The sequence below is a fragment of the Branchiostoma lanceolatum genome, chromosome 2 (assembly GCF_035083965.1).
Source record: "Branchiostoma lanceolatum isolate klBraLanc5 chromosome 2, klBraLanc5.hap2, whole genome shotgun sequence".
NCBI lineage: Eukaryota > Metazoa > Chordata > Leptocardii > Amphioxiformes > Branchiostomatidae > Branchiostoma > Branchiostoma lanceolatum.
In genome coordinates, this window is record NC_089723.1 from 26,627,563 (window position 1) to 26,648,962 (window position 21,400).

Below are 21,400 nucleotides of genomic sequence, written 5' to 3' on the forward strand. Positions count from 1 at the left end.
TTCGTTCATTGGTCTATTTGCTCATCACCAAGACGAAATCAAACAAAGGTGCCCTTACTGCCTACAACGGAACGTAATTTAATCACCACCTTGCATCGAGCTAGATCATACTTTTGAGTACTGAGGAAATTGCTCTGGCATTGCATGAGATTCCAGACTCCACTAACATGTACTTTGATGCGACAATATGCCGTAAAGATGCATGCATGCAAGATAGAGATAGCATTTGGAGTGCCTGAAGCGTGACCACACATCGTTTTTTGTTTGTTTATTCATCGGGCACATGGATAAGGCGAATCTAGGATAACATGTGACTGAGATAGAGAAATGAAGAAACATATTCAGACTGCTCATCCGTGGCTCCATATCTCAAAAAGACATCTTCAAATAATTGCACCAACGGATGATTTTCAATAGAGTGTCTGCGTCAATATAGTTGCCGCAATGCGCTGGCATACAATATGTCTCAGCGCTAGAGATCTAGTGGGTACTATAGGCTCTAATTGGCATCATCGACTCTATGTGTGAGCTACAGTCTGGCTGATTGTACAAGCAGAAATATGATTGTGCATGCACATATATCACACAAGCCATAGAGCGAGCTACATAACAACTACCTCTTACTATACCTCGTATGCAATTTCAGAAATTGTACTTTGAATACTTGGTTTAACATATCCTTTCAAAGGTAAGACTGGTTATGACTGGCTGTTATATCACTTCATATAAGGGTGGCATCGTTTTTACAAATTTTCCCTTCCTGACATAACTGTTGACATAGTTTTGCAATAAGAATTAACTTGACATTAAAGTAGTTACAGTATCAATAGAATAATGTTCAATGAATTAATGAATGAATGAATGAATTAATGAAAAGTTTATTTACGTGTCATGCGCCATTGTGAGCTCATTGTGAGCGTACACTGACAGTAACTAGCAGAACACTGAAGAGGGAATATTTTGTAGTTTGAGACAAAGGTGTACAGCAGTGGTTATTCCTAAGGTACATGAACATCATTTTATTGATATTGTTGAAAGAGACACAGATAAGCCAATCATTAAAAACCGTTCACATGTAATTTTCTCATTTGGCGGCATGTTGACAATATAGTCCACATTTCCACTAGGTGGTGCACTGCGACCAACATTGGATTTGTGTGACCCTTGATCCCATAATTAGACTATAATGCAAGATTTAGGTGTATGATTAAAGAACTAAACAAACAAAACGTAAAAAAAAATTCGTTCTTCATCTATGAAAATCGTTGAGCAATCTGTCAGATGCTTTGTCTCTCAGTGTCAGGTCACTGATGAGCGGTCGCAGACCTCTAGCGGAAAAGGGCTGTAAGCACAGGAATGTCGCACCACTTCAGTAGCCTCACCTTGAGTAACCCCAGACAACGCAAAGTCGTAAAATTGAGTACAATTTCCGATTTAAGAAGCGTTTGGCGGGCGTATTTCTATAGGTAAGATAGAGCAAAGTGTTTAAAACTTGACCTTCGTACTGTGTCTTTTGCTGCATTTGTGACTTGGCTTGTTCGGTCGATCCAAGACAGTAGTTGAGGCATTCCTTTGTTCTTCTCCACATCGCCCTCCCTCCTTATTGGCAGAGTTGTCAGATCATGGCGGTGAATGTTCGGCTATAACAGAACCTTTCCGTCCGACTTTGGTGCTTGGAAGTCGAGGAAACAGTTTATCCACCATACTCCGAGCCGATACACATCCCATGGCACAGAATACTCACTTTTATAATAGAACCACTTTTGTAGAAAGCAAACATGACGTCCTCGTATACGCGGCAGTACTTGAAAAGCGCCACCTACCTTCATGTACCCTCTCGCATGTGCACTTAGTGGACCATTTTAGTTTACATGAGAGGGCTCATATGCATGTTTATTTTCTGATAAAGCACCGTCTATAGTGGACCATATGGAAAATACTGGTTATCTGATTACTTACTTTGAAATGGGCGTTGAAATACTATAATGTATATTATCTGACACAAATATCATTTTTATTGACAGAACAGCATTTTGGAGCCTTATCACACAGAGAGAGAGGGAGAGAGAGAGAGAGAGGGGGGGGCAGGTAGGTTGGGGGAGAGCTCAAAAGAGAAAGAGCTCGACAGATAGGAAGAAAGACAGGTAGGGAGGGAGAGAGAGAGAGAGAAAAAGATAGAGAGAGATTTCGAAAAAGACAGATAGGCAGAGGGAGAGAGCTGGAACGAGAAAGAGATTCAGAGAGATTGAGAGATAGAGAGAGAAAGAAAGAGAAAGAAAGAAGGAGAGAGGGCTGCAGAGAGACAGTTAGAGAGAGAGAGAGAGAGAGACCCTTTAAACATTTACTTTCATTCCAGCGGTCAGGGCCCGACTGTATCTTTAATGCACCATCTGGATTACATCGCGTAATTGGTGCTGCCATTTACTGACTTTATCACCAATTTTGAAACAAATTTCGTTACAAACGAACACCTGTACCTGATCAGCGCCAGCAATAAAGCAAGTCAATGGCCGTTATGCAACGTTACAGACTGTACATTGATGTACATATTTGATACACTACAGGAGGACATTTAACAGGGCATGAAAGAGAAATGAACTGGATATATACTGTGGGGCCACATTGAAGAATGCTAGTACCCTCTACAAAGGACGATTAATACTTACCTGATGATATTGGCATCACAATTCATTGCTAAATAGATTTATTCGATATATCATATCATTCTAAGTATTCGGCCTTGCGGCATTACAGGCTCATAACTTTCTAGTTTTTAGAAAGCTTCACCCAAGGCACCTGCTATTGCGCATGCACTCTTTATACAATTTTCTAGTTTTCTTCCTTAAACCGGAAGCCCTTTCTGGCGATATCTTAGAAACTGTACAAGTCAATTTCCTTCTCTTTCACCCATGAATACACCTTGTATATTAGCACCGCTTTCGGTGCCTATTCTAACTGGTTCCCTCAACATAATGGAAAATCCATGGAGTCTAGAAATCTAAAAAAAGCCGGCAGAGATTTGATTAGTACGTTTGGTCAATAGGATTTCATTGCCACGCGGTAATTTGATCACTTGGTCTCAGTCATAGCTGAGAGATGTATTTCTACAAGTGTCGTCATCCCGACGTCGAAATGTAATAAACCATGTAAAACGACGTCTGAGAATATCGTTATCAGTTGCAGAGACAACTTCAATGGGTAGAAATCAGAACTCCTGATTCAGCATTCTTCAAACGTACTTCGCTAACAGAAGACCTGAGGTGCAATTATTGGAGTCAAAGACACAAGACGCGGCAGGAATTAAGTTCAGACTCCAACACAGTATGCAGCCACTTACTGTACATTTCCTAATATATCTAGGGATGAAGTATGAATAACCCCTTTAACCCCAATCAAGGGTTACGAATAATACCAAAAGCTTCCAGATCATGAGGTCATGTACCATGTTCGAAACCGTATGCCCTTTTCTGTCAACAAGTCAAATATACCGTTGTCTAATGGATAGCCGTAACGTGATGATATTTTGACGGCTAGATTTCATTTTGCGAACATCACGCTGTAGTAACAAGTCAAATACACCATTATCTAGTGGGTAGACGTAACGATATGATATTTGTGAAGGCTAGATTTCATTTTGTGAAGATCAGGTGGTTACGAGGTATCCGTCATAATTTCAGATATATGCATGTCTTCTCGTCTGTGAAATTGTTACCGAGTTATATGTCGCTGTCATGGACAGAGCAATGATGGAATATGCCAATGCCTTTAGAAAGGTTTGAGCGTTTTTCTAAAACGAATTTGTTCCCAATATCTGTGAATTTTATAGCATCAATCAAATACTAATCGTCATTTGCCATTTGAAAAATAGGTAATGATATTTGAGATATCGTATTGATATCATATGTCTATATGAAAGAGGAAGCCTGTGTCGACTTTACGCTACGTCTTACGAAAACAAGCATTTCATAAACAAATTATTTTCCTAATGATATCTTAGGGTCCAAGAAAACCGTATATGAAGAGAATTATGAGTAAGTTTCGAGCTATTGATTACGGAGCTTTGGATCTAACCCTCTGGTGAAAATCCTTGAATGACTCAGAAGATCGTAAACATGTGCCATCTACACTGGAATTTACGAATCATTCACTCAATATTGACAGATGACGTCGCCTCTGCCTTAAAATGAACTTCCTGCAGATGATAAAAATTCACTAGCTTGGACAGAAATTGTATCTTTATGATACCAATCAATGATAGGACGGTAAGTCTACGGCGCAGTCTTCTTATGTAAGTGTTAGGAACCGATGGAATGTCCCCTGCGTGTTTTCTATTCATACTTACCTTCGCCAGAAGGATATGTTTTCAGTTTTGCTATGGTGGAGTGGATGTATGTGTGTTTGATGTAAAACGCGTAACTCGGGAACCTGTGAATGGATGTGCATGGTATTCGGTAGGTGTAGAAATGTTGGTAAGACAAAGGTCAGGTTCGATTATGGGCCTCCTGGTGGCTTCATGCGGTACTGCAGTGGAACTTGTATTTGTGTGTTTGTATGTATGTATGTCGACATAATCCGAAATGCTGTGGACGGATTTTCATGATATTTAGTAGGTGGTCTGGTTTCAAATAAAATGTATTCAAAGCGTCACACAAGGGCCTTGCCCCTAGTTCACTGCATAGTAGAATCGGTTGTGGTGTTTGGGCACAAAACACTGTACCAACTATGTATTTGAACCCATTGTTGAAGAAAATCATTCTGCGTTTGTCCAAATAACTTGAGTGAGAGTCTAGCAATGTTCCTTTGGCCCACGCATCCATAACTTTCTCAACAAGTACCCTACCTGTCAATACTACAAATGACTGTCTTCAGAAGCGCGTGTTATTGCATATAAGGCTGTTTTGACAGACTCGACAGTTGGAGTGATACGGCGTCGATCTTAAAAGTCTGCTTCTTTGATGTAACACAACTACATACGCTTTGATCATCGTGGCGATCTCTTGCACAAAGTGGATGTTTTTGCTTGATGCAATGAGACGTACCATTTCAGTCTCACTTAGCTGTCATACATGATCTCTAATGTACGTAACCATGACGTTGGAATGCTGTAGGATCCGTGATAGAGTCAATATTGGATGCACGATAACACGGGAACTAGTAGACAAGCTAGAATATTAACCTCCAAGCAGATGAGGGGAGGCTAAATCGTTACGTTTCTTTAACATTAGGAAGGCTGTTTGGGAAGTAGGAAAACATTTGCTTGGAGATTGATATCTTAGCCTGCCTACTTGTTTCCGCTGGGAAAACGTGACAATCTAGCATCCCAACATCTGCTTGGAAATTAATTCAGTATCATGTCAGACTATAATGCATGATACAGAGATCTATCAAAGAGGAAGTTTACAAACTCTGTCACGAATCCAATACTGCTCAAGTGCGATCGTCCGACGATCGCAAACTGAGAGCATCCTTGGGATAGTCGTGCATGTGTCGTACAGAATTCAGCTGTAGTGTTACCGAAAGAGCTGCCTATTGTCCTTGGTTCTGTCACAGCCTGCTTGAAAACTCTACTACGACATAAAAAGCGTACGACGACCTACGATGCATGTGACCACGCCGTTAGAAAGAGCCATAATTCTGAATTTAGATTACACAATCCAAATATTACCGGTGTAACCTGTTTTAACGTTTACGGACATAGCTTTTGACGTATTCTGTCGTGTAACGAGCAGAAAAAAAACTCGTTACTACTATTATCCACCAGTTATCCAACGCCAGAATTCCTCTAAGGCCTGTAGACAAGTTTATAGTACGACTGTGATCAAGCTCGTATACACTACCCACAAAGAAAAGCCCGGTTAACAACATACACCATACATAATACAATAACCATGGACTCATATTAACCTGCCTTTGATATTTGCCATCTAAAATGGAATCTACTAACACCGATACTTACCAATAGATCCCGGTTTACCTGAAGGAGTCATGATTTTTTAAAGATATATTGACTTTTACATAAACTGTTGAGATCCAAAGGGTTCGGAATATTTCAGGCTTTTCAAGCATCGCTGACCATGCAATAACGTATTACATCAATCCCGTCCCATTACTACCCATGCAGTTCGTGACCAAAATATGTCGCCATTGTAACTCCAAAGGTCACGACCCAGAGCACCACATCAGCCGTAAAATATCCGGGGGTTTCATTAGGATTCATGGAGCGGGGATAATACCATCCTTACCAGGGTGTAAGTTCCAGAAATAGAAATATGTGTAGACAAGATGAACGAAGGTAGACAAGACGAGAATTGTTACAGATATCTGACAATCTAGGACTTACCAATATTGATCCTAACACTGAAATGGTGAGACAGGAATGACTCATGTTCACTATAAGGAGGCGCCAAACGCTGAAACATTGATGGAGCATACTTCCATATTTCTTGTAACTTTCATAACATCTAATGTGATCTAAATTGGACCAGCAAGATATATATATATGTATATATCGGTGATAAACTTCTACTTTCCCTATGAGTATATTGTATTTACAATATTTCCTCATGTTCGTTAACCAACTGATCATATCAAGTGGATCATATTAACTTTGTGTTTTCATTTACTTTCAAGTTGTAGAAAATCCAATATTATCTTTAGATTGGATGATGTGCTCGATTCCATAAATCTCTATGAATGTGTCACTTTGTACCTTCAGCAGCAGAAATGAGTTACTGACTGGATAAGGGTATGACTTAGTCCTGTTGCGAATGGCAGTATATCACTTGGATGTTCTTTATATGTACGATACAAGGTTCACCAAGCTTGCAGCTGCAACAGTCGCCTTTCTTTGTTTCATCAGTTGCTGTGAAAGCTGCTCCAGTAAAAAAGATCCGGGGAAAATCTAGCTCAAATGCACTTGGATAGTACACAAAGGTATCGCAATATACAGACTGAGCAGTTTTTCACACGAACAAAGTATGCTGATATACCCCGTTGAGGGATTTACCCCTAACATTTAGTTCTTGGTTTAACTGATGAAAATGTGTAACAATGCAATTGTGGCCTTTAATTCAACCCAAATTTGACACCAACCAATTACTCATTCAAATAGTAGACAGAGTTTATTTGAGTTCATCCTCAGTGAGGGGACACCTTTGTCTGCATTAGTTCCTGTCGAGCATGACAGAGCGAATGCGAAGTTTATCATCCTGAAGTACTACATCCTGTTTTATTGCCTTCTTAAGTGTCAACGAAGGACAGAGAGATAGCTTTAAGATATCAAAATCACTGTGATTCAATGGTATTTTGTAGGTGTAAACGTATAGCTTATGATCTAACACCTGCGGAAAAGGGGGCATACAGACTCAGTCATGTTTGGGACCGCATCCCAAGCAACGCCACCATGCGGCTAGGAGTAGTAAAGTCCATTCAGATGCCGAGGAGTTACCGAAACGGTAGCCAGGTAATTGTCTTTTAAGTTGTGCTACTATTACATTAGTTTCCTATCTATGATAAACTTTCTAACATCAAAATACCCTTGTTTTATGAGTATGCTTATTAATTCATCGACATAATAATCCAGAGGAAACTTTATCTTTAAAGTCTGACAAGTGATTTAGCAACACGGTGAGTTGTAATATGTTTGATTGCTAACTTCGGCTTCTTTTTATTTATTCTGATGATTATCATGCCGTCGTGCTGTTATGTCATTTGACTCATATGTTCACTTCTTATCTTGTCTTAATTAATACCATTAATAATTTGACTATTCTGATCTTTCGTTATCATGTTGTATGTATTACTATGCTATCTTATATATAGATTATGATTATGATTAATTGTGATAAGTATAGAGGAGGAGGGTCTAGCATAAGCTATATAGGCCTTTTTCCTCCCCCTGCACATGTTTTTTTAATCTATTGGTTATCGTATCTTGTATTATGTATTTTCTTGTTGTGTAAATAAAATAACCAAACAAATTGTCACTGCGCTTTCATGATAAAGTTGCAAACACCGTTGGTGAAAAAACACGAGATATCAAAACGGGACGTTCCTCTGCAGTACTGTGGAAATCCAGCAGGAGGCCACAAATCTAATTTCCAGTTTTTATCACAAACCTATCAACACACGAAATACAAAACCAATCCACCCAGCCATTCTTGAGCTATCTTGGTGACCAACAGATAGACAGACACACAGACAAGCGCTGCCCCAAATATAGCCTACTTGACGAAGGTCATATATAGTAACATTCTGTCTTCTTTGCATATCTCACATTAAACACATTTTACGACGTAACATCAAATATTGGCATCCGAAATTTTTAACACGTATAATGGTTCAGCATATCTAATCAAAGCAGAAAAATGAAGTTCTGATAATTCTGTCGATTACGTACGCTGAAACTATTTAACTTTATTTCCTATTTTGTCTTCCTTCCGAACCTTCCCACAAAGTCGCACGTTTAAAACGGATGAGGCGGAAAGAAAAATGGAAATCCCCAATGTTGTAAAGGCAGTAAACTATTCAGTAGTGGAGATACCATCTTTGCCGTTCGTCCCCGTAGGCGGGGATTTAGAGAACTAAATAAGAGCGGCTTTAGTCCGACGCTTTGTTGGAAATTCCGTGGCATTTTATGTTTCAGGAGAGCCTTATCTCGGTTCAGGGATGTTAAAATCGCATCATGAAAGAAGACGGCTGAAACGTTACGTAAAACCGTTTCGTGTCAGGAATTCCTGAAGGGAAAGAGGTCCAGTGGTAGATGACCCCGCTTTGCGGACCAGAGCGTCAAGGGTTCAAGTCCTCAAGACGGGGAGTTAATCTGTGATTCAATTTTCATTACTATTGTCTCAACAGAGTCACGCAAAAGTTTCATCATTATGTCAGAAGCAGCATATATACGAGCAATTATGCTGTACACATTCGTCTTTTCGTCGTTCGACAGGAGAATCTATATACGTGGCTTGGCAGACTTATGTAGCGACACTGCGGAATACAAATCGGGCGTATGAAGGTAAAATTCCCAGGTTTATAGACGTCAAGCTGACGTAATAAGGGGGTCTGTCCCCATCCTTCGGGCGCCTACGACATCGATTTTGTTCTGTAAGATGTACGAGTGCGTTTGGCTGCCCGGTTCTCTGGCCATTGAATGGAACGCCACACCCCGTACCACCCAAAACACACACCTACGTCGACACTGCAAACCCTTGTCGCGTCTTGACAGAATGTCGATACAAAAAGGACGACTGAATAGACCAAGTGCCATCTGCAACAGTTGGAATAGGCAGCTGAACGCGATAGCAGTAATGCTCCTATTTGACTCGCCACCTCTCGTCTGAGCCCTGCTGACAACCAATCTACATTGCAGCTGCCTAAAGGCTGTGATATTGACCCGGGGAGCAAGTGAAGTGTGAAAGGCCTTCGCGCAAAGACCCATACCCGTGTTCTGAAGTCCTCTATTGACCCGGATGTTGGGAGAATAAACGTCCAAATTTGATAAGGTGTGAGGCACTTTCCCGTCGGACTATCCCCGCTGCAACGGGCGCCAGGTAATGGAGAGATGGATCTGCATAACTTGTATCCAGCCCGGGAGAAAATCTATAATGGAATAATATAACGTTGACTGATCGAAGGGAGCTATAACATACGAGGTGCTCTGAGTAAGAGGGTGAGAAATACAATGGGATCATGACCAACCTTCACTAGTAGGTGATACAGGAAGGCGAAACAACATTTAAGTTGTCACATTACTGTCAGTCTTTCAATCCTTCTTTCAAAAGAATTTCTGTGGCTAAAAAGTTTCCGTTTTCCAAAAATACATACAGTAAACGACTCATCACATGTCCATTGTGCTCCTGTGTTTCCCACAGCTCAAATCTGAAGTAAAGTATTGACTGTTTGCACTTTTCCAAGAAATACTATCCGGATTTCGGACCAACGCAACTACAGCTCACAATCCTCCCGCTATAAGCCCCTGTAACACATAGCCGACCATGGCTCTCTACCTTCTCCAGACCATGGTTGGGAGTTAGCCGTAAGCAACATCTGTAGTTGGAAGTTAGTCGGCGAAGCTGCTCGCTAGTCTTTAAAAGTCGTCTACACTAGCCAACTACAGAGATTCATATTCTGTTTGGATGCGATCAGAGGACCAAACTGGAGCTAGAATAGGATAGATTCCAGACTCCAACCCACCCCCAACTTTGGTTGGGGTTGTCCGGTAGCAAAGTCGTGATAAGGTCATAAATGTGTCACAGGGGCTATAGCTAGTTTCACCCCACACCACTTCCAAACGTAAAACAAAGGAGAAAGAAAAGATCAAGAAAAAAGCATTTTAAAAAAGAGACATTGACAACAACATCTGATTCAGACTATCCGAATGTATTCATCGTCCGCGACATCTATCAAAATGAATGTAATTTTATGTTATTTTTCGATTTTTACGTTTAATTTATGAATCTTATCTTTGCGATTGCTCTACAAACTTGAATATCATATATATATTCGAAAGGTATTGTTATTGCCCGTACCTCTCTTTTTACGCAGGATAAATGGACAGTTTTGAATTGCTTTTAAAAAAACAATTGGAAACGAAGGCAAGAGAAAATCAAAATTCAGTGATCAATGAGTTAAACGTGGGGTATTGTGTTTTGATGTGTCTGTTTGTCTGTGTGTGTTTTCACACCTATTCTATGTGCTAGGCACAGCGGAGACACTGACAGGAAGTTAGGTGAAAGGTCCCAGAAAGGTCCCAAAATAGGTTATCAAAGGTACGTTGATGAAGGTTAGACATCCAGGTAGTAAGATACGCCAAAAATAGTTACTCAAGCAACTGGATAGAATTTTGAAACAGTCACTCTCAATAGGAAAGGGGGTCTACGCCTTTAACCGCCCCCACCCCCGGACGAACAGCATTTAGTTACAGTAACTAGTTGATCTGCACACAACCTTGTCTTGAATTAATCTTCTTTTGAAGACTACGTCAATACATCCTAAATTGTCTTAAGCTCATTAACATATCTATTCAGCGTTTTGGTATAAAACCTGGTTTTCCAGTCCTATCTTTAGTCACTGACGAAAGCCAGTGGATGCTCTCTGAAACGTCTGACTGTTTCAAAATTTTATCCAGTTGCTTGAGTAGCTATTTTTGGCGTAGTTTATCAAAGGTTATCTCATTTCCTGTCTTAAATGTCATACTATATACATGTTGCCTTATGGGACCAGGTGGAAAACATATAGCCAAAATCAGCGAAATATTCAAATCAAGAAATGCACAAAAACGCACCAAAAAATATTTTACGGAGGTATGAGATCTTCGCGATCGATTCTTGTTACGTCTAGAACCTGCCAAACTGCAGCGTGTGCCTGCATATTCAGCTCTAGCATTCTCCTGTTAACATGCATACGCATTATTTTTAATTCCATCTTTATCCCTCACGATAATTGTTCATTTTAATTTTGTATAGCAGGTAATCTTGTCTTTTCTCAAAATCCCGCATGAACATTTATTCTTATACAGCACTGTTGCTAATCACTCAAGCTTAAACCCTGATCTACTCCAGGATTTTTTCATTCGAAATGTCAATGTCTTAAAATAGAATGAAGACGAGTGCCATGTTAATAGAACGTAGATTATATACCAAAGAGAACAATATATAGAGATTTATTCAAACCATATTCCCTATTCTATCCGCTTAAGTACTGTAGACAAACTTATATTTGAGTCCAGCTAGACAAACCTTCCATTGTAAAACATATCTATTCCTTTATTTCTACTACTTAGTATTAATAAAAGTGAAGAGAAGCTGAATGTATCTAATGTTAGCTAGTGTACCGGGTATTTATCAACCTTGAATATGTTTTGTTGCGACCTGTACTAAGCCCAGTGTGACAGAAGTGTGCAATGAAGGTCTTCATGCATACATATGCTTTCCATTTTGTCTTGAGAAATCGTTTAAGATTACTTTAAGGAAAATGTAACGTCAACAAAGTTTGCCTGATCATATAGGTCTTCCAGACCAATTGAGTTCATCTCTTGAAAATCAATATATCTTGAGTAACGCAAAATGTCAAAGGCTGAGACGAGTGCCTGACCGAATGTATCTTCACTCGACATGAAACATTAAATCAGGGAGGAATAGATTTTTAGAAAAAAAACAGCATATAGGCCAACAGATATCGATTTTTATGTCTGAGGAATGCTCAAGAAAGCTAAAGCTCACAATTTGTATGTTTCAGCATAGTGCTATCTCATTCTAGACAGAAGGTGCTCATCTACACAGACTTTCTAAATGTCTTGAAGACAGAGACAGAAGACGCCGAGGCTTCCAGGCGTAAGACAACAGACGTATTACAAACGGTGATCATAATTGGTGTCCTTGGAAACGATGTCCAGAGTCGTCAAAACGAAAGGCCATCAAAGGAAAGAAGTGGAAATGAATGCTTCTTTTGAACTTTGCAGAAGTGCACGTCTCGCCGCCAGCGGACTGACGACTGTTATCATACATATCAGAGAAGGCCCTCATTCGACAAAAATGGTTAGCTCAAACCGTCTGTTCGTGTTGACAAAAACAGCTAGATCAAAGTGAGGAGATATGAGACACGTTATTGCTAGGGTAGCAATAGCACCTGGCATCCGGCAGAGGCCTAAATCCCCATCGCAGCAGGCATATCACCACAGGATAAAGCTTTGTATTGCAGAGAACCGACACGCAAGTGCGCACTGCAATATAGGACTGCCAGTTTAAGACCCCCCAATTACACGAGGATGCTTGGCAAATACGTATCAAGGAAGCCGTCCCTGAATATGTTAACATTTTACTGTAGTTGATGGTCGTTCAGACGTGGACGTGCGGTCGTGATAGACAGATCAAATTATCTCGGCAACGTGTTCTGCATGGAGTTCCGTTTATGTGGGAGGGTTGACGGGCTTAGGTCCGTGTGCTTAACTACGGCTTGTTTTAGACTGTTGTCTGGCAATTAATTACAGTGATTTAATGAAACCAACAAGCTTATCCAACGACAATGTTGGTATAGAAATGATGACTTACGTTCAATGAACTAAATTACTCCCAGTTCTAACCTGAAATGTACCATTTTCTGTGTTCACGCACTAGATAGAATTCAATACTTGTATCTTTTGGCGGGATAATGAACACAATTTTCACGTTTTAAATGCCTTTATGGCCACCTAGTTTATCATACATGCATTTGTCTTACACCCAATAGAATGTATCTTGTACGACTTTTGTAATAATGTACATCGCGATCGACTTTACCATATACTGTATTATATATCTTAATGTTTGATACCGTTAAGATTTGCATTTCTGAAGGCAAATAGCTCTACATTTTAGCATGGAAGTTCATCTGTGTTGTAGACGACATAATGAGGACTTTACATGACCAACACATAGCAGAAATTGCGACTTAACCACATGTTTTGCTAACGGAATGGACCCGTCTACTGCAGTATCCCCTATATGTATGTGACGTTCACTGGAGACACGTGACTGTAGCAACGGGTCGTAAGTGTCAGATAACCTGTGTCGCCCCCCGTCCCTAGTCAGTCGAACTTGGGTAAGTCCCAATTTCTGTCATATGCATGTAAAGTTTAATCCTCAGTCATAGCTGTACATTCTGTAAATAATTAGCGTAAAGCTGACTATGTCAAGTTTGTACAACAACAACAAAAAACGTGGTATGAACGTACTGATAGCTAACCATATCCACAGACTTACGTGTAAATACACATCCTCAAAAAATACGTTAACAAATGTGGTTACCAAATGCCCAAATACTCTGGCGGCCATGCAACAACAAGCGCATTATAACTTTGTAAGATTTGACTAAGTTTGGTTTCAAGCAGACAACTTACAAGGGGCATATGTTCTAGTGTCAGTGTGGTTTTCGTCGTAATTTTGAGCAACGTATCATATGTTGACAAAATTGCTTTCTGTACTTAACACATCGTGAGTACCCCAGTGAAAAAAGTAATAGGTTTTAGAAAGACGACAGACGGAAATAGTCTTGAACATGTGCTATTGTGTGTCATAGGCTGATAAGTGATCTCCTGGGAGAGTGTGCCAGAATCTTGGGATAGACTGGTTAATTTTGTTCGTACATTGTTGATAACGGTATCTGTTTTATGTATCATCAAATCCAGGAAGACACAGATGGATATCTGAATAAATAAAGTATAGAGTTTCATGGTTTAATCATATGATAGCCCATCCTGTCTGGTTTTATCTCATTCAAATATGTCTTGCTTTAAGGCATAACAAAAGATGTACACAGATTTTGGTTCTAGCTATCCTCTGAGCAAACTGAGCAAGATTAGGATGAATACAAGGCTAGGTTCTAGCTATCTGCTGCAATTTATTCAGAGATCGGTCACCAACTGTTCCTATTCTAAAGCGTATCATTCTGCTTATTACAGATATTTGCTTTGCGCACAAGTCTCTTCATAAGCCCTTCCATTTTCAAGCCCTGACAATTGCCAAACACTACACATTTGTGTTGTTTAAGAAATTATCTAAAAGAAAAACAGAATTATACCAAAGCTATATAACAGGTTTTCACAGAATGCAAAGCAAACCTTTCCCTTTCTTCTACCACCACTTATCCAAAGACGTTCATTAAGTGCGAGTGTACACGGCACCAGTGGGGCCGTGGGTACTCCGTGATCCACTTAAAATCTCCATTAAACTTCAGCACGATGACGGTCGTTTTCCCGCCCCACAGCTGTGAAGACGGTGTCCGTTAAATTCTTCCAATATTGGGTAATTACCGACTTGGGAAAGAGATGATAAGGTAGGGGAAGAGGTGACGCCCATGGAAACCTGGCTGCCTCAGTGAGGGACTCCTTTTTAGAGTCCCGCTAATGACATAATTTATCAGAAGCCCTGCATCAGAGACACTGTTCGTTAATCATCTACAAATGCAGTCGCGTCGCGTATGCGTGGTTTCCTGCATACACACAATGTAGAAACGTCCATAAGCAGCAAAGCTTTTCATGATCATATGTGATCTCTATCTTTTACCTTTTGCCGGAACAGGATAGCACTGTGACTATGTTGATATTTGTCCATGTCCACATCAAATGTTCACCATAGGCTTGCAACCTCCCCACGATATAGGGACCGTCTATAGACACTTGATGCGTACGGAGTAGATACAACATACTAGGGTATGTAAAGCCATGTAATTGCCGCTACGGATAATGAAGTGCCCTCCATTGGAGGCTGTTACACGCGGTATAATCAAACAGTAGGAATGAAGATTCGCGGGGAATTTCCCCCTCGTCATCTTTTCCCTTGTGGTTACGATGTCGGTATCTGTATTCAACGACACTTACTAGACCAGGACCTTTTGTGCACTGCCGTTGTGGATATTTACTTTACATGCATGAGGCTTCAGTAAGGTCCCTCCGTACGTAACCTTTATCAGCCACCTCTGTGCACTCAAAACTGCTTTTCTACCAGCGTAAATAAGCATTAAACTGCCCCACCTACCTTGTAGCTCCCAGCGCTTGCAGGCTATCCGCTGGTAGTCCACGGGAGCGTCACCGGAAAGAGGAAGACCATTCCACGGTATCCAGCACCCTCTCTCGCCCACGGCGCGCTCGCTAGGCAATCCCAGCTGAAAATATAGATCCTTATCGGTAATCGGACTTGTAGCTTTTTACTTCGGCCGGGTTATAAATCTACCACTCGGACCCAACCGGCCGAACGTCCGCAGAATTCTCCTCTCATCGACCCGGTCTGAGATCACCTAGATCGCCGCGTCACGACGTCGTACAGGCGACTGCTGGTCCCGACCGGCGCTGCACCGCGGTCTCTAAGAATTACAGCGGGTCTCGCATCTTTGCTAATCTCATTGTCGTCCTCATCAGCTGTTGACCTGGCCCTGGTATCTCCAGTGGCTGTGGGCGTCCCCGTCGGCCTACCTGAGAAAGAGATGAAACAGCAATTTTTATTATTATTCAGGCATCCTGTTTTGAGATGCTGGGATTGAACTCTTTCTCACTTGCGCAGTAGTGAATGCTCGAACGTGCTGGCGCGCCATTGGCAGAGCGTCTATATATATCGAGGACACACATTAAGTTCGACACCACGGGAAAGTTTCAGCGACTTGCTACCTGGTAGGATTTCTCGTTGCAGACAATCTAAACCTGCTGCGTTCTCCTACCGTGGCGATAAGAGACGATAAGATAAGTGTGGACGTTGGGAATATCGATAAAAACGGATGGTCTCAGGGCAGAGCTCGGTGCAAATCAGATCAGCGAAATTCTCTCCTACCACAAAAGGCTCTCCTCAGCCGCTAATTGCGCGATTAGACAGTTCACAAATGATCCCTCTGTGAACGTTCGCCGACGTGACCGCGGACGTGCTGATCCCCCGGTGAGACCTGGCCGTACAGCCCGGGTTCGGGGCCTGTGAACCCGGCGGTGGGATATTGCGCGCACGGTTGGTGTTGATTCCGATCGGCATCGGGTCACACGGCATTCAATATCGTATTGAATATACAATGTCCATTATTGCTGAACCGATGATTGTATCCCGAAGGCCACGTATAGCCTGCTGGACAAACGATCATGCCTTAGCACAGATGGGAAAACATGAAAATTACATGTGATGGGCACCGTGTCGGCCGCATTATTCCCATCCACACGAATAAAAGTGGAGGATATTTTCGGCTGGCATTATCCCGGGTATATGAGCTCTGACACATTCCAATGGTCCAATTTCTTATTCAATACAGGGCTTAAGAGTAAAAATGGACCAGCCTTACTCGCCGCTGTGAGAGTCATCCAAGTGTGGGGTTCACGGTATTTGTGGTGTGAGGAATATTCCCATTCCTGCCGCCGTCCCGACAGAGAAAGGGAGATGGATATCGCGTCCGAGGGGCTGGTCTGGGCCGCCAAATTTCCCTCATGTCTGATATCGCATGGCTATAGATGTAACAGCTCACCCGTTCATCCATCACCTCCAGACTCCTCTCATTTGTCAGATGTCCTTAGGAGGCGGTATCAGTGACAGATTTACTGTGAGGGAAGCTATGGGAACACTCCTGGGGGAATCCAATTTTAAATCTTACGGTTGTTAGCAGGTTGCTGCGCTGACGGTGTCAAGACTGATATCATCTGGCTTTGTACGGCAACCGTCGAAATCTCCCACCTGAGTGAGCTAAAGCCTGCATATCAAACGTCACATTGCTGAGATGGTACGTTTACCCTGACCACGTCCCTCTCTCCATGAATATTTACCAACTAGTCGGATGCTGGAGGGCAGGCAAAACTAACAATCATGATCCAGAGGGAAAGAGGGAGGCGAGGAGATATTTCTAATGAAGGGCATCATACACGTAGCCTGTGTGCCATCCGATTACTACCGGGGCTCCTCAACTCGCTTCCCTGAGGATGGAAGGATGGGGGCCCGTTGGTAATCGGATGGCACCCAGGGTAGGAAAAAGAGCGCAAGTTAGATAGAAAGTCATCGCAGAGCAGCCCCTAGTGTCTATGTATTAACGGGGTCATCTGTATTTCCATTATCATACGTTTGACAATAATGTTTGCTCAGAATTCTCGAAGTTGCAAAGGAACAAGTTGGAAATCTTTATGGACACAACACAAGCACAGCAACAAGTGATGATGTGTCGTAAGAAGCTGCGATCGTTGAGGGTGGAGAGGGGAGGGGAGGTACTGGTAGCCAAAAAAGTCATTCTCTAAAATGTCTGTCTGAAAGTTTGCTACTCCCAAAGTGCACAGCAACAGTTAGAAGAACTGCCATTTCAGATTTCTCTGTTGGGATTCCTACTTTAACCGTTGCTAAAGGAGTATAACTATCCTAAAAACAGCATAACTCCTATCATTGCCTTGTTCTGTATATATCACCGTTGTTCACGACAAAAAAAGAGCACATGTCATGAACACATGAGCCATCCAGGTATGTCAAAACGCCGCCTCAGATTTAAGTTTGTTCACCCATGGCCGTTGCTAAAATATCATTATTAGCCTATTGATAGTAAACAAAACTCCTCCCATCATCATATTCTATCACCGTTGTTCACAAAAAAACAGAGCGCATGTGTCACGAAAACGTGAGCCATCCAGGCATGTCAAACATCGATTCAGGTTTAAGTTCCTCCACCCACGAGCGTCTCAAACATATCTCACGTCTAAATCGGTCTCGTCCTCACCAAGGGGTCAAATCCTAGTGCAGCAGTAGTTCTACTGGGACAGGGTGTTGAACATTCCTGTCACACAAACATGACAGATCGGGCCACTCTTATCTCCGGATCTGCCTGATACACTCCTGCTCGCCTCTGGTGATAGAGATATTACCTCCTCAACACCTGGGCGGGTCAACTATGAAACACCCTTCAGGGGAGTTCTTATGGGCAAATCGGGAATCACGAGGGGCTGGTAACAGAATCCAAGTTTGGTGAAAAGTGATACAAATCTAGACACAGATGAGTTAGACTATTGACTCGTTCGGAAGAAGTTTATGATGTATATCGCCACCGGGCATCATCTGCATATCGTATCTCAATAGCTTTGCAGAAACTGCAAGGATTACACAGCGTTCCTAATGACTTTTAAAACGGTGGGGCTTTTCGTCTTCCTCAATAAAAGAAAAAGAAGTCAAACCCAACTTGTCTAGATATAACCAAAGCTCTTGTTACAATAACGTCCATTACTGTCTATTGTCACATGTATCCTATGCTTCTACCATGTACTTGCAATTATCTTTCGGGTATGAGGGTGCAAATGAGTTAATGTAATGGGATAAGTCTTTCGCATAGTTCACTTTCACATTTCGCTAATGCAGCACAAATAACTGCCACTTTTGTTTAAAAGAAAATCCTTTTAGATGTCAATTAGGAGCAACCGATTGCCAGTATTTTGCATCCGTAGTGTTTTTCCATGCCTTGTTTTCGCAAGTAGAAATAAATCTTTTATAATTGATTTTTTTCAAGACTCAGATTATTTTGATCTTCTGGGAAAGAGAATTACCTTGGGTGGAATGACTATACTAATAGAACATTGGAGGTTTGAGCGTAGATCCTTCCATTCATCAAACTGTTAGCGTCATCGACCGATAAGCTCACATAAACCACTCCCCTGTTCCACTACGCTGAAAATCGGATTTCTTTACAGATAAATCAGTTAAAGCCTCGCCAATGGCTTACAGTCATGGCCTGTATTAGATTAATTCTGACTACAGTACAACCCGAGCCCCGGCTGACAGAACGTTTTTTGTAGCCTAGAGATGTTTTCGTACGGTGCTCGAATTTAGATTGGAATGACGTGCACTGTCAATTTTCCCATTATTTTCCTATTAAGTTGACTTAACCCTATTGCATTGCGTAACGATGTTCAGAAGTTGAACATGTGACGTCATTGCATGTAGATCTGAATTACCGTTCCTTTTGCTATGATTTATTGTGTATTCTTTTAAGTGGCCCCCCTTTATTGAGCATATGTATGCTAATTATGAGTTGATTATGATTTACCAGTAATTTACTTTCGTATCATTGTTATTTATCTATTTTTGTCTTTTATATTCCAGGTTGGGCTCCCTTGGAAATCAGTCATACAACTGAAGGGACAACCCAACTATCAAGATGAAGAAATAAATAAATGAATTCGAATGAATGATTAATAGATAAAAAAAGTAGAAAATCTAGTTCTTTCGTTTACACCGCCAAAAACTAAAAAGAACGTTGATGCCAATGTTTTGCTCTGCTCGAAAAGATGTAGCAATGACGCAAATGTGCTGAAAAGTGTCTGATATGTCAACAACATGAACATTTCGTATCAAAGACATTTTCAGTTTTGCTGCTAAAATCCTACATTGAGTGCCTTAATGGGTAAATGAGGTCTATGTCGTATGTGGGTTTATTCCTGACATGTACAGTTGTAATATACTGCGCGCTGCACAGTGTGCAGTAAATGCTATTAGCATGGTACTATATGTCATGCCTCTGTTGCAAATGCACTTTTGTTCCTGTGTCTACTACTACTGTGCAAATTGCCCCGTGGAGGCTAGTGAGTGATACGTCGAGCAAAGTACAATTAAATTGCGTTTTTACCCTGACCCACTTCTTGTTATTCAGGAGGCCAAAATCTAATTGTAATGATACATTGTATACTATGTAGGTTATATTTCATTTCTGAACTACAAACAGTTACTCTCTATTCAGATGGTAGAGTGGAGTGACATGTGATCGTAGTGCAAGCAGGGCAGTCATCGTGGGTCCTGTCGACGGTTGATAATTTTTTTCTTGGCTTTTTTCCTGAACTGAGATAAACAAACGTATCAAAGGACTTTTTGTCATGTTTCATTTTTCTCAGTCCGTGGCAAAAGATCAAGAGTCAATAACCATATTACCGAGAGAGCAGACACCAGTATCAAAAATTAATGGGCTTCAATTGGAAAGTGTAGGTGAAAAACTAACTCTAATCGTACATTTCTAGTGTTCACCCAAATCATACTTTCACTGTCTATCTTGATGCCAAAGGCAACATCAAAGAGATGTTTCAACCTGAATTGCCGGCTCGGTAGAAATACAAACAAACAAATTCTATGAGAGGTAACATTAACATTCTTTGACAGCTGGGTCACTCCAGTCAGTCTATAAAATCAGTCCACGTCCAAATCTTGTCGAATTAGGAAATATACCCCACGTTCCAAACGACTATCAAGGATAAGATTATCTCATATTCATCATACCTAGCTGACGCTGTATCTGTCTACCTTGGCCAATACGTATATAATGCTATGCAAAAAAGAGACCGTTCCATCATGTGAAACGTACCATTATATTATGTATCGAGTAATGATGTTAGATTAGTACACTAGTTTACATATTCGTGGTTGTTTGCATTCCTTGATATTTGCCATATATTGTACCTGATGCAATTGTTGTGCAATAAACTTTGACTGACTGACATATCTATGAAGACAAACTGAAAGGGTCTCTATTATTTCTAAATGCATGCTGGGAAGTCATCACTCACCAACAGCTTCTGCGCATGAACTAATCACTGTTGTCTGCTTTTTAGATCTGACACTACAATGCACACTAAAATCCCACAGTAGATGGTTTATGAGTAAAGAAACCATATAGTAAAGCTCACTAGAATATAGGTTTCTCAATTCCATCTCTATGTACAAGCATACGTCATTTCAAATGGATCAGGAGATGGAGTCGTATTATAAATCGATATGGATTTATGATAAGTCATCAACAAGGCTGAGGCTGTTACATTATCAAGTCACCCGTAGTGTTTGACGCATTTCTGACGTCCGTGCACTTGAAACTACTCCAATGATTTTACCATTAATAAGTAAAATATCATATTTCACAAAGATAAGCGGAAGGTTCATAATGTGTCTCG

The 21,400-nt window shown here is 41.1% G+C and overlaps 1 protein-coding gene across 5 annotated transcripts in view; it reads right to left on the bottom strand.

Annotated features, from left to right (window-relative positions):
* The window catches only part of LOC136428260 (small conductance calcium-activated potassium channel protein 2-like), a 134,983-nt gene extending 119,008 nt beyond the window's left edge, over positions 1-15,975 (bottom strand). For 4 of the 5 annotated variants that reach the window (XM_066417636.1, XM_066417637.1, XM_066417634.1 and 1 more), the window contains exon 1: positions 15,510-15,975. The gene's annotated coding sequence lies outside the window, so the exon portion shown is untranslated. The remainder of the gene's footprint in view (positions 1-15,509) is intronic. The other variant, XM_066417639.1, reaches the window with a different exon arrangement.
* Between the last annotated feature and the right edge of the window lie 5,425 nt (positions 15,976-21,400).